The sequence below is a fragment of the Oryzias latipes genome, chromosome 17, assembly GCF_053564925.1.
Source record: "Oryzias latipes strain Hd-rR chromosome 17, Olatipes_Hd-rR_3.1".
Lineage (NCBI taxonomy): Eukaryota > Metazoa > Chordata > Actinopteri > Beloniformes > Adrianichthyidae > Oryzias > Oryzias latipes.
Genome location: NC_136253.1, coordinates 5,485,232 through 5,498,530, shown reverse-complemented (window position 1 = coordinate 5,498,530; position 13,299 = coordinate 5,485,232). Strand labels below are relative to the sequence as shown.

At 40.2% G+C, this 13,299-nt stretch overlaps 1 long non-coding RNA gene across 1 annotated transcript; it reads right to left on the bottom strand.

The window, feature by feature from the left end:
- Positions 1–11,048: 11,048 nt before the first annotated feature.
- On the bottom strand, positions 11,049–12,253 carry LOC105356105 (uncharacterized). Its single transcript, XR_910358.3, has 3 exons — positions 11,853–12,253; positions 11,605–11,699; positions 11,049–11,457 (listed from the first exon to the last, which is right to left on the bottom strand). It is a non-coding gene; the product is annotated as an uncharacterized LOC105356105 (long non-coding RNA).
- Positions 12,254–13,299: the final 1,046 nt, after the last annotated feature.

The following is a 13,299-nucleotide window of genomic DNA, read 5'->3' as shown; positions in this document are numbered from 1 at the left end:
GTTTTGTTTCTATAAAGATAACTAACATCTCTATGCTTTTACAGAAATGAGGGAAACCATTTTAGCTGAAATATGTGTGAAGGCTGATGTAAATATACCAGAGGGAGTGTAGAAACTAAGTCTATGGCCTCACATTTTTTTAAGTAATGTAATTACTTTTGAAAGACAATAATATGGACTTATTAATGATAAAACATACCTGTACTTGAATTTACAAAAACTACTTGTAAGCGTTTCTGTTCTTTGATCATTTTTAAACAGAAGGCAGACATATTAGTTCCTTGTTTTCCTGTGTTAGTTTAAAAAAAGAAAAGGATGGAAAGATGGCATTGAAAGCAACGATGTCATAGTCCAGTTATAATAACTAAAATTCAAGAATATGAATTTGAAAATAAGAATAATGATAATAATAATAAAAGAAAACAGGAATGCGAGTAAAAGAGACTACTACATATTTCCCATTTTCTTTGGTGAGAATTTGCTTAGCAATGATATGCAACTATGAATTTAACTGTAGGATTTTCCTGTTGTGTGCTTTATTTTTCCTTGTTCTTTTGTGAAAAATCAAAGAAGCAAAGATAAGTTTTGAATAAACAGCTGACATTTAAATTTTTTATAATGCTAGCATCTTTTTATTTACAACTGGGTCACATGGTGAGGTCATACTCTAATACAGTTTTTTTAACCTTTTTTGAGCCAAGGCATACTTTAACCTCGACAAAAATCCTGCGGCACGCCAGCATCCAAAAATTGAATAAAGGAGAAACTCATGGTCTGTATTGATCTACAGTCCCTCCACAATCTCACATGCATGTTTGTGATAATTGTGGCAGAAAAGGTTGGAAGTTGCAACTGCTGTAAATAATGTAATAAAGGTTAAGTTAGTTTTCAGTAATAATTTTCAACTAAATGATTTGAAATATTACCCTGGTAGTTGTTTTTTTCTTCAGTTTATTAACTTACAATTTTATGTAACCTCACAAAAACCAAATATATTCTTTCTAAACAATTATTTATTTTTTACATATTTTTTTAAAATGTTGGTGCAAAAGCAACTGTAATTTTTGAACAATATGATTACAATTTGTTTGTTAAATTTTACATTAAAAACTATCATTATATTTATGTTTATTGTAGCTACACAAAAACTGAACATGTTGACGTTTTATTAGTTTTTCTTTTGTCTTAATCAAAGATGAAGTCTTTGAAAACTTTAAAAAAAATGTTTTATTTCTTTTTAGATAATTAAATTGTTTCAACAGTCGACCCCAGGCCCCAGAACCCCAAGCCCCCCCCAGCCCTCGCCAAGGCGGCCAGCCACCCAGCACGGCACCCGGCTGCCGTTCCCAGTCAGCTGCACTGCCTACCCTGCGCCCAGAAGGCACCAACCCAGGAACCACTGCCAAGTGCTGGCAAAGTGTGCGCCCCACCCAAGCAACCAGAGCCCCAAGGCCGGGAGAACAGCAGGCCCGGCAGAACCCACACCCCAAAACCCACCCCGGCCCACTGAACCAGCCAGGACCTGGCTCAACCCATCACCATCCCACCCCTACTAGGTGACATCAATAATCAGCTGGAGCCAGAGAGAGTCTGAAGCCGACATATTTTTTGTGGAGGAAATTATCTCTAAACTAATATGCTCTGACATGAGGTTTCTGTAGTGGTTGATGCTAAGATTATTTTTAGATTTGTAGTTTGGGAGGATAGTTTTCTTTGAGATACATACAGCGGTGAGAACCACATAAGCCTTGTTAGATTCCATGTTGATGTTATTCAGGTCACCTAGTAAGCAGAATTTGGGGCATGCAGGAATCTTATGATTACACCAGATTGATAGTTCCTCACAGACCTTACGCAAGAATGATTGGACAGGTGGACATAACCAAAGGGCGTGCAAATAGTCGTCTATGTTGTTGCACTGTGTGCATACAGGAGCGGGACTTTTCCAAAAACACAGCTGAAGCTGCGGCTAACTCGCGGTACCGTCATTCTTATTAAAATGTCTTTAAGAGAATCAAATAAACACAAGGAAAAAGTATTTTACGATCTTTCATATTCCTAATTACTCTGTGTTTTATCAGGGCCTGTTGGGATGAACACAGCTGATATTCTGGAGATGGTAAATGTTTTTAGATCAGTGAATGGGCTTCAGTGTTTTCCCTTCATTTGACATGACAACTGTCAGCTGTATTCCTTGTGCTATCCTAGGCACTTTAACATTGGGAGTTGGGTCATCTAGACCCACTAGACAGTGCGCTGAACCTTTTTTCTTCAATGATTTGTGATCTTCACTGGTGACCATGGATTACATGATGCTCCACCTTTGTCATGTTAGGGACAACACATCAATGTAAGGGTGGGGTCATAGGATAGCACAAGGGATACTCAATACAAGCGTCGCAAAAGAGCTTCCTCTGTAGGGTGGTTGGACAATCCCTTAGAGATAGGGTGAGAAGCTTGGTCACCTGGAGAGAGTTCAGAGTAGAACTATTGCTCCTCCACATAGAGAGGAACCAGTTGAGGTAAAAGGTAAAAAGGGTCAGGAAGTATAGGGAGTACCTCCAGGAACTCCTCATTCCCCAGAAACATACCCGTACCCTCCGTTCATCAGGCAGCTTCCTTTTTCAGCCCCCCCCCACACACACACACCAGGCTCCACGTGATGGGAGACAGAGCATTCTGTTCTGCTGCACCAAGGCTTTGGAACTCCCTTCCAATACATCTCAGAACATCACAGACCCAGGACTCTTGTAAAGACATTTCTTTTTAAAAGAGTCTATGATTGCTGATGGTTGTATTCTGTGCTTGTTAAGTGCTACTTTTATAGTTTCAAGTCAGTTTTGTCTTATAATGTGCACATTTTCTTTGAGTTTTTATTCACATCTTGTAGCACTTTGAGGTTTCATTTAATGAAAAGTGCATTATAAATAACAGGTTTTATTAGTATTATTATTATTATTGAAGTGACTCTTGCATCAGATCTGGATGCCTCCTGGACACCTCCCTGGGGAGTTGCTCTGGGCATGTCCCACTGGGTGGAGTCCCCAGACACGCTGGAGAGACTATGTCTCTCGACTGGCCCACGCGACCGGATCAGTGGCAGAGGATAAATGGATGGATGGACAAAAATTACTGAACTCCGCGGCACTCTCTGAAGAGGACCAGGGGACAGGAACACTTAACACCAATTTCAAAATTGTTTCATTGGCTCCCTGTGCATTTTAGGATTAATTTTAGGATTCTTTTAAGGGTTTATAGATGTTTTAATGGTCTTGGGACTTCTTATCTCATACATTCATAGCATACATAGTTGAAGCATTTACCCATGCATTTGCACTCACCCATTCACAAACACACTGACCCCACACTCTTTATGTTTAACAAGGTGATAGTCAAATTAACTCAATAAACAAATCTCAGTCCAAACGACAAAAGCAGGGAGAAGAGTTTGTTTATCATTTTAAAGACATTTTAAGGGAATGAAATGTGACATGACTATGAAGAAATAAACTAATCCACAGTCATAGGTCACAAAAGCACTGCAAGAACAGAATAACCCACTAATAGCAACAAACTGAAAACAGAAATCCGACAGAAAAAAACAAGAGAAAAATCAAACAAACACTTAATTGTGTGATCTTTTAAAAAACAAACGTGAAAGATGTTATTATGGCCCGCAGCAGCAGTCACTGACTGCAAGGACCATATTGTTTTCGCAATTGGAACGACTTTGCCGCCTTTCAGCGAAAATGTGACCCACGTCGCATGCTCGAAAAGTCACCAAATGTGCACACACCTCGGATAAATTGAAAATGACTTTTCCATAAAGTCGATGACATCACGGCCAGCGATCCCGGCAAAAAATGAATGGGCGGAAAATGTATGGGGCAGAACAAAATGTACTTCAAAATACAGTTGCAAAACCCAAACACACGTGCTGGGGATATCCCAAAAAAGTTTTGAAATCATTATGGGACGGCCTCACGACCTACGGCCTGGCGGCCATTTTGTGGCGAACTCTGAGAAATGCCGATTTTTGTGCTTTCCCACGATATGGGAAAACGAAACTTTTGTTTGAGCGATTTTCACGCAATTGCACACACTTGCTTGTGTCGTTGACCTTTGATCTTGGGAAAAGGCCGCCATCCTGCATTTTACAAAAAATGCCCCTTTAGCGCCACATACAAAAGAAAACTCGTCCTAGGGATTTTTTTCCATTGTCTTGCAACTTCTCAGGCATCCATAGCAAGGTCATGTAGACAAAATGTTGGAATTAGAAGTTGTAGATTTTGAACGGCGTGTGCGTGGCTAGCTAGCAAAGTGGCACACTGTTATAACTCTTATGTTCTTCAGTGGAATACTGTGAAATTTGAATGCATGGATTCATGCCTAAAACTGAATACATTGAAAAACACTGGATATGGACAAATAAGAAATGTGGACGTGGTTAGCATAAAACCACTGTTACTAAGGGCAACAAAAAGTTTACTTTTTCCGATTCGTCTGAAACTGATGTCGATCTATTCCTCCTGCCGAGGCGACCAAAACAAAAAATAGTTGCTATGGAGATAAAATAAACAGAAAAGCCACCATTTTGAAAAAAGTGGGTTTTTTACTAACTTATGACATATAGCTCTCACCAATGGAGCAATGTGTTTTTCTGAGTCAGTTGATGATGCTGATCGCTAAGCTAGCACTTTTAGCTATGTTAGCATAACTAGCATAGTTAACATAGTTAGCGTCTTAAACAATGTGTTTTTCTGATTCAGTTGATGATGATGATCGCTATTATAGCCGGTTCCTCCGCAGGTGCGTGCCACAACGGCAGAAACAAGAGCGAAGACAATAGAAAGGTTCAAGCCCTTTTATTTTTATATTGCCATACCAAAGCAGCGGTACTGCAACCAAAAGATGATGACATACAATAATGTGAAATAAACAAATATATTTTAAGAAACAGGTGAAACATTAAACACACTAAATATATGATTGTGAAAACAAACACATACCATAAACAGCAACCCCACGACACGACACACCGCAAAACCAGAAACGGCCAAGTGTTACATCCCACACACACACCTGTTGTCCTTATATACTGTATCACGCCCCCGAACCAAATCCCCATTGGTCACACTATGCTAGCACTTTTAGCAACATTAACATAGCTAGCATAGTTAGCATAATTTGCATTTTAGGAATGTGTTTTTTTGAGAGAGTTTCGGGTTGCATCTGCGGGCCATACAACGCCGCATGCGGCTTTAATTTAATGATTGTATTTATGTTTAATTTTGATTGAAGCTAAAAAAAATCATTAGATGAAGTCACACATTGTAAGTTGGCTTCTTTTCAGTCTTTATGCATTCTTTGATTTGCATGATGCATCATTGATGGGGGGCTGAACGGTGAAACATTGGATAGCGCTCTCACCTCACAATGAGAATGTCTTGGCCCAAATCCTCCTGGGACATTTTGTTTAAATTTGGGAACACAGTGATCATGTTGTATTTCTCTTTCATTTTTGCAGTAAGAGGAATCAGAACGGGTCCGTCTACATTGACCAATGTATGTTTTACAGCCATAGATCTGTCCGTTAAAACCTGATTCATCAGCGCTGTGTGGCCTCTCTGTGGCACCCATGGGGAGCGTGTGTGGAATCGTTGAAAGCCCTTTTCTCTGCAGATAACCTGATGATGATGATTCCCCTCCCATTTTAATTAATACCTGTTTGTGTGAATAAGGGTAAAGCAGACACTTTTCTCAGATAATTGGAGGGACATGTCACCTGGACATGAAGCAGGTGTCACCCAGACTCATATGTGTCTCCTGAACTGTCTTCATAAATTTAGATTTAACCCTTGTGCAATCCTAGGCACTTTAACATTGGGAGTTGGGTCATCTAGACCCACTAGACAGTGCGCTGACCCCTTTTTCTTCAATGATTTGTGAACATCACTGGTGTCCATGGATTACATGAAATCTTTCCACCTTTATCCACCTTTGTCATGGTAGGGAGAACACGTCAATGTAAGGGTGGGGTCATCTAAGATAGCACAAGGGTTAAGAGTTAAAAGTGAGTATTTAATAATGAATATTATGTATAGATTGCAGATATCCCAATAGTCACAAAAGTGATTATTAAATATAAATATTACATTCACAGTAATTTTGGTAAAAATATTATCAATATGATTCTGTTCAATGTGAAAAAATGAAAAAGTTTCCCATTGCAAAAACATCTCATGAAAGTTTTAATGTTATAGGGGTTCAAAGAATACATGCCGATTGGTTGGCCCTCACACATTTTCACTTCACAAAATCTGGCCCCTCTTAGCAAAAACTCCGTACTCCCATGTAAACATCAGGAATTAAGGTTACAGACGGGAAATTGTACACATGGTCTAAGTTTCCACATTTACCCTATCAAACTGAACGGAACCTGCAGTTACCTGGGATGAACCGCTGGAGGTGGAGGGACTCCAGAGAGCTGGAGCCTCATGCACACCAATAAACTGGCAAGCTGACCCCACCTTTGGTCAGCCTGCCAGTCTAAGTGTAGGGCTGCACCCCCGACCGTCTTGGATGCAGCTAAGGTGTCGCCTCTGGGTGCTCCAGATCTCCTCTATGCGGAGAGGATCCAACAACGGGATGTCTAGGGTACTGCCTGGTGTCCAGAGGATTTAGTATGAGCAGTGCTGTCTCCTCAGCTCCACGTGTCCAACAACTACAGTGGAGCCTCCACTCCTCCTGGGAAACCCTCTGGATCACGTCCGCATCCGTCAGGCCAACCCTCCAGCTCGGTGCGCTTACCCTGAGTCAGACGGTGGTCATCTCTGGAGTCTAACTAGAAGATACAGTGTGACAGCTGCCTCATGAAGGTGGGATAGAGCTAGTGGCTCTCGGTAGTGACACCTGACACAAACCTGACATCAGGTGCCAGATGTTGGGTCGAACTTCCAGCTGCCCCCACTTCTAGAAGACAAATAACAAGAGACCTTTCGGATTGAACTGTGTCCAGTTGCGGCCTACAGACATGAGCCAGGGGGAGGAACCTTGTCGAGGCGATACCGCCTCATCAGCCTGGTTGCCATCCTTTAAAGACCCTCAGAGCCCTGAGAACAGGTAAGGACGCTCACTTGGACCTGACTGTGCTAGTTACCAACGTTGGTAGCTCAGGCGGCTGAGTCAGAGGCAGTCCATTTTTAGGATGGATCAAATGGTTGATGTGATCCTGGCCTTTAACTGGCCCAGTCGCATCAGGACATCATAACCATGTACTGTCAGCAGCCAGGCAGGTGACGAAAGAGGGGTCATAGGAGGTGGTGGAAAATTCCCCCCTTGCATTGCTCAAGACCAGGAACCGCTCATAGAGGCCAAGGTAGTGGATCAATCTCTGCATCCAGGTTGGCACAGCCAGTTGGCACCATTTCCCACTGTGCGAGACCTGAGTCGTGCAATCACCCTTTGGTTGCAGGACAGCCTGCATCAACAGAATCACAACTTGCCAACATGTAGACAAAGTTTTACACACAAACTAACAAGTACCTCAATTTGGTCTCTTACTACATGAGAACAGCGGGAAAATGAGAGCTGCCTTATTATACCCTGTGACCACGCCCTGACCTTCTTCTTACACCGACTGCACTCCAGGTAATCAATGGCCATGAGGTACCAGCCGTGGATGTACAGGACCCTCCGGATGGTCCTAAACAGCCCAGCCTTCGTCAGGGACCTGCCACACAAAGGCTGGAGGCACGTCAGCTGAAGACCCCAGACCCTATGAGGAATCTACAGTCGACACCTGAAGAACAGGTCCGTGGATGCGGGAGGTTGGTAGTAGATTTGGCTGGGTTGGAGAGGGTTCCATTACAGATTCAGCTCAGTGAGCTGTCCCTGGTAAAAAGCACCTGCCCGATCCAATGCTGCTGCTTTGCAGTGAGAGCTACCCGCCAGGGCTCAGGCAACAGCTGAAGAGACAACATGATATATATATATATATATATATATATATATATATATATATATATATATATATATATATATATATATATATATATATATATATATATATATATATATATATATATATATATATATATATATATATATATATATATATATATATATAAAACAAACGCCCCTCTCACCCTCCGCGGGTGGTTTCTCCTACAAGCTTGGGTCCTCTACCAGAGGCCTGGGAGCTTGAGGGTCCTGCTGTATCTTAGCTGTTCTTAGTACTGCGTTTTTATGGACTGAGAGGTCTGAGGTCTTTCCAGGTGACTGTTGTAGCTGCTCCTCCACCTTGGGGGTTACTGCCCCGAGTGCTCCAATTACCACAGGTAACACTGTCACCTTCACTTTCCAGGCTTTCTCCAGTTCTTCTCTGAGTCCCTGGTATTTCTCCAGTTTCTCATGTTCCTTCTTCCTGATGTTCCCATCCCTTGGCACCGCCACATCCACCACAACGGCTTTCCTCTGTTCTTTATCCACCACTACAATGTCTGGTTGGTTCGCCATTACCATCCTATCAGTCTGGATCTGGAAGTCCCACAGGATCTTTGCCCTCTCATTCTCTACCACCTTCTCAGGTGTTTCCCATTTTGACCTTGGGGTTTCCAGTTCATATTCTGCACACATGTTCCTGTATATTATTCCAGCCACTTGATTGTGGCGCTCCATGTATGCTTTACCTGCCAGCATCTTAGACCCTGCAGTTATGTGCTGGATTGTTTCAGGCGCCTCTTTGCACAGCCTACACCTTGGGTCTTGTCTGGTGTGGTAGATCTGAGCCTCTATTGCTCTGGTGCTCAGGGCTTGTTCCTGAGCTGCCAGGATGAGCGCTTCAGTGCTGTCCTGTAGACCAGCCCTTTCTAGCCATTGGTAGGACTTCTTGAAATCAGCCACTTCAGTTATGGTCTGGTGGTACATCCCATGCAGGGGTTTGTCCTCCCATGAGGATCTGTCCTCCAGCACTGTATCCTCTGCTCTCCATTGCCTGAGACATTCACTGAGAACAATGTCAGTTGGGGCCTTGAGCTTGATTTACTCATGGATCTTGGATCCACAAACACATATATGATATATATATATATACATACATACACACACACACGCACACACACACACACACACACACACACACACATATACATACATACATACATACATACATACATACATATTATTGGTATTGGTAAATAAGGGTTCACTTTTTTATATTGTTAAGGTCTCAGACCCAAATTCTCTGTTATTGGAAATTGGTCAAGCACTTGTTGGAAAAATCTTTCACTGCCTTAGTGAGCTGAAGCTCAAAAAAGGTTTGCACAGAAGTATTAATAAATGCAATTTCTTTAGCCAAAAGTTGCATTTGTGTGTTTACAATTTTTGAATCGAGAAACGATTCTGAATCGAAGCAGCACCTCAACAATCTGAATCGAATCGTGAGTCATTGTAAGATTCACATCCCTAACAGATTGTGACTGATTCTTTAGTGTCTCTATATCTGGCATCTTTCTCTGTTTTTCATCACTTGAACAGTTTATGTAAAGAAAATAAAAAACAAAACAAAGTTAAAGGGAAAATGTATTTTTATTATGAAGTTTGCAAGACTTTCCTTACAGAATGAAAATAAGCATTCTTTACATAAGATCAATGTGTAATATACTGAGTCAATCATAGATATGGTGACATAACCTTCACTAAATCAATTTTTTTTTTCAATAAACAGTCAAGGCAAAAAAAGCTCTAACTATGATACTTGAAGTTAGAGGCAAATGAAGGGAATGTTTTAAGGATTGCATAAGTACAACATCTTTGTCTATATTCAAAGCACAGGAATATCTCACATGTAACAAAACAAAGATCTTATTCTGGATGGTCCTTTGTCTGTCTACAGAAGATAAGAAAATGTATGGAGACAGTCTTTACTCATCCAGCAGTGCACACAGGAGCTCAAACAGAAAAAAGCAACAACAAAAGAAATAAAAACAGAAAACTACACACTTTGTTTAAAATTTGAGAAAGCTGTGAAGCAGTAGCTCGGAGTTTCCGTGTATCAGATCTGCAGTTCCTGCTTTGTTCTGTGTGTTTGCTGAATTTGTTTATACCTCACCAAATTTTCAAGGAAATGCTTTGAATATATTCTTCCCTTTGCATAAGAAACAGTGGAGAGTGTTTTTATACAGACAGAAACAAAACTATGATTTCGGCCGTCATCTAGCTAATCTAATCTAATTTTATCTAATCTAATCTAATCTAATCTAATCTAACTCCACAGACAGGTCACAGGGTTGCTGGAGCCAATCCCAACTACTGTTGGCAGAAGGCAGGGTACACACTGAGCAGGTCACCAGTCTATTGAGGGCAACACAATCACACTCTCAGTTGCACAACTTGCACAACATGCAGCTTTTCCATTGGTTTTCATAAGTGATATTTTTTGTTATTTCTTTCAATTATTGTTTTTCATTGACCAGTTTAGGATTTTCTTTTATTAACCGATCTCTACCAGCAGTTCTGTCTATCTCTGCACAATCTGATCCTAGAATATTAGCATTGTTTGACTTTTTGTTAGTTGTTCCAACAGAAATTGAATTTTTGCACATTCAAGCTATTGCAGCAAGCAGAATGTAAAGACGTAAATTTTATTCATAGCCATCAAATCACAAAATTAATGAAACAATTTTATTCAGAAAGTTCAGCCCTAAAAAAAAAATTTTGGCTGGATCTTGTTGTTGTATTTTATGTTTGTATGCAAAAATGACAATTCTTTAAAAAAAAGAATTTTGTGATAGATGATGGAATGTTGAAAGTGAGACAAATGAGGGGGAGCACCTGCTCACCCCCCACACCAAGAGCTTTTTGTTAGGACTGTTGGAGGAGATCGAAGACCACAGAGAAAGCCCACGCATGTATGGGAAGAACATGCAAACTCCACACAGAAAGGTCCCAGCCGGGATTCAAACCTTTTTGCAGTTAGGTGAGAGTGCTAACCACTGTACCATGCCATGACAGACATGATTGGAAAATATTTTTTTTTAATTCTCTGCTTTTGCTGCTTTACAATTGAGTTTTAAACTCAGACATTTGCAAATGAATCTAAAGGGTGAAGGAAAGAGAAAGATTGAAACTGCCTTCATTGCATCCTCACAGCTTCATTCATTATCTTCATGCATGTCTTAAGTTTCGCAGATCTCTAATCGATTGTCTTACTGTTGAGTGGAACTAGATTTATTAAGTAATATCTTCTAAAGCCTTTGCAAGAAAAAGAGTCTTTTCATTTTTAAATAAATCTTTGGCATTTAGTAGATAATGTTGAGTTGTTGCATAGACCGTCTGTTCCTGTTGATGGTGAGTAGTTTTGTTTTGTTTTTTACCGTGGTGAGGCGTTGCAAAGCTGGCAGTAGACGTGTTGTTAGCCGTGGTAGCACCATCTGTAGAGTTGGTACCATTTACTGCCTTTAAAGACAGACATATCCAGTTAGTATTATAAGGCTTGTATGAAGTTTAAAATATTCTGAATTAATGTTGACTCTCTCAGATTGTCTACATGTTAATGATTTGTGTGGCTCTGTAACAATGGAGCCCAGATGGAGCAACACTGACCTGTGCTTTGACACCCCAAGACACAATCATGATCACTGTTGAGATCAGCAAGATCAATGCTCGCCCCATTGTTGCCTGGATTTCAAATATCTCCTCTAAAGAGAAAAAAAAAAGCAGATTTCAAGCCGTGAGTCATCAAAGTGTTCTCCAGTATTATATTCAAGTCATTTATCACTTTTCAAAGGGAAAACAGGGACTTAACATGTTTTATATGATGATTTGATCAGATTTTATTTTAAAAGACTTACTGTTGAGTTGTGCTGCACCTGATCTCCGTGGATATAGGTGATCTGCATACATTAGTGCAGTCAAGCGTGTAAAAAATAAGCTTTACTCTATCAGAGGATGGCTTTATAAACGTAGTAGCTGGGTGTGTCCTTCCTCAATGCCTCAGCTATTACTGGTAAGAGGTCACTAAACCTTTGGTAAAAGGAAATATGCAAACCTTTTCTTTAATCTCTTATTTTTCTTTAACAAATAGCTAAGTTTAATAAAGCTTATATTTTATTTTATCAAAACACGTGTCAGATAAATGCATCTAGACATTAAAGAAAAACACAATTATAAACAACAAACCAAGAATCAAGTTTCTCATGCACGAGGGAGAGGAGCAAGAGTGACAGAAAACGTCTACCACGCTTCTCTTCTCAAAGGTCTGCCTCTCCTCGTGCTGCTTTTATTAAGAACACAAGAAGGAGGTAACATTTTCAAGACAAAGAGAAAAAGTTCATTAGGGGGTGTCGTCAAATGACCCTTTTGGTTGGATTCTAACTTCAAACAGTATCCCTTATCAGTTAAGGACAGTGTCGTAAACCCCCCTCTCTTCCTTGCTGGGATGAGAAGCAGATGAACAAACACACAGAACTGTTTTCAGAAGAGGTAAAAAGGTCAATCTGAGTTAACATTTAAACATACATTTACACAAATACATTTAAGCAATGATAATAATAAAAACAATTTCCTTCACATAGTCCCTCCTTTTTATCATTGATAAATATTAAAATCTCACATCCAATATCACATCTCTTTTCAGTTTTCTGTGACATCTTCATTTTCATAAAACTTTCAATTTACACTCAGATGAGAAGTTCTTTTTTTTTTCTCAAGTCATTTCAATTTCAAAATCATTACAGTCATCTTGTTCTCCCTTTAACAAGTTGTATTCTTGACTCATAAGAACACTTTGTACTCCACCATTCACAGCTCTGTAAATCATAGATTGAAAAATGCACATAGTAAACACACAACATATGATCAGTACCATAAGAATAGGTGTCACTATTTTTAACAAAAGTTGCCACCAGGAACCAAAAGCAAGCCAGGAGAAGAAATCCCAAGATTGGGGTTTCCTGTCATCCTGCATTGCCTGCTGAACCATTTCAAGTTGATGTAATGCTTCAGTGATGCTGTGACCTTCATCGGTGTTGTCAGGAATAAATGTACAACAGGTATCATTTAACATTTTACAAACACCTCCCTCCTGAGCAACCAATAAGTCCAAAACCAATCTGTTCTGTAGAACCATAAGTCTCATGCTTGAAATTTCTTCATAATAGCCTTTTGATGCTTTAATTGTAGCGTTCAAAAATAAACCTAATCAATAATCAATGGTCTCAATTCTGAGAGCGTTTTTAGCATTTCCCACCTAGGGAAATAACGCCATAGTTACCTTTTCCCCAGTATTCCAGTGTTTAT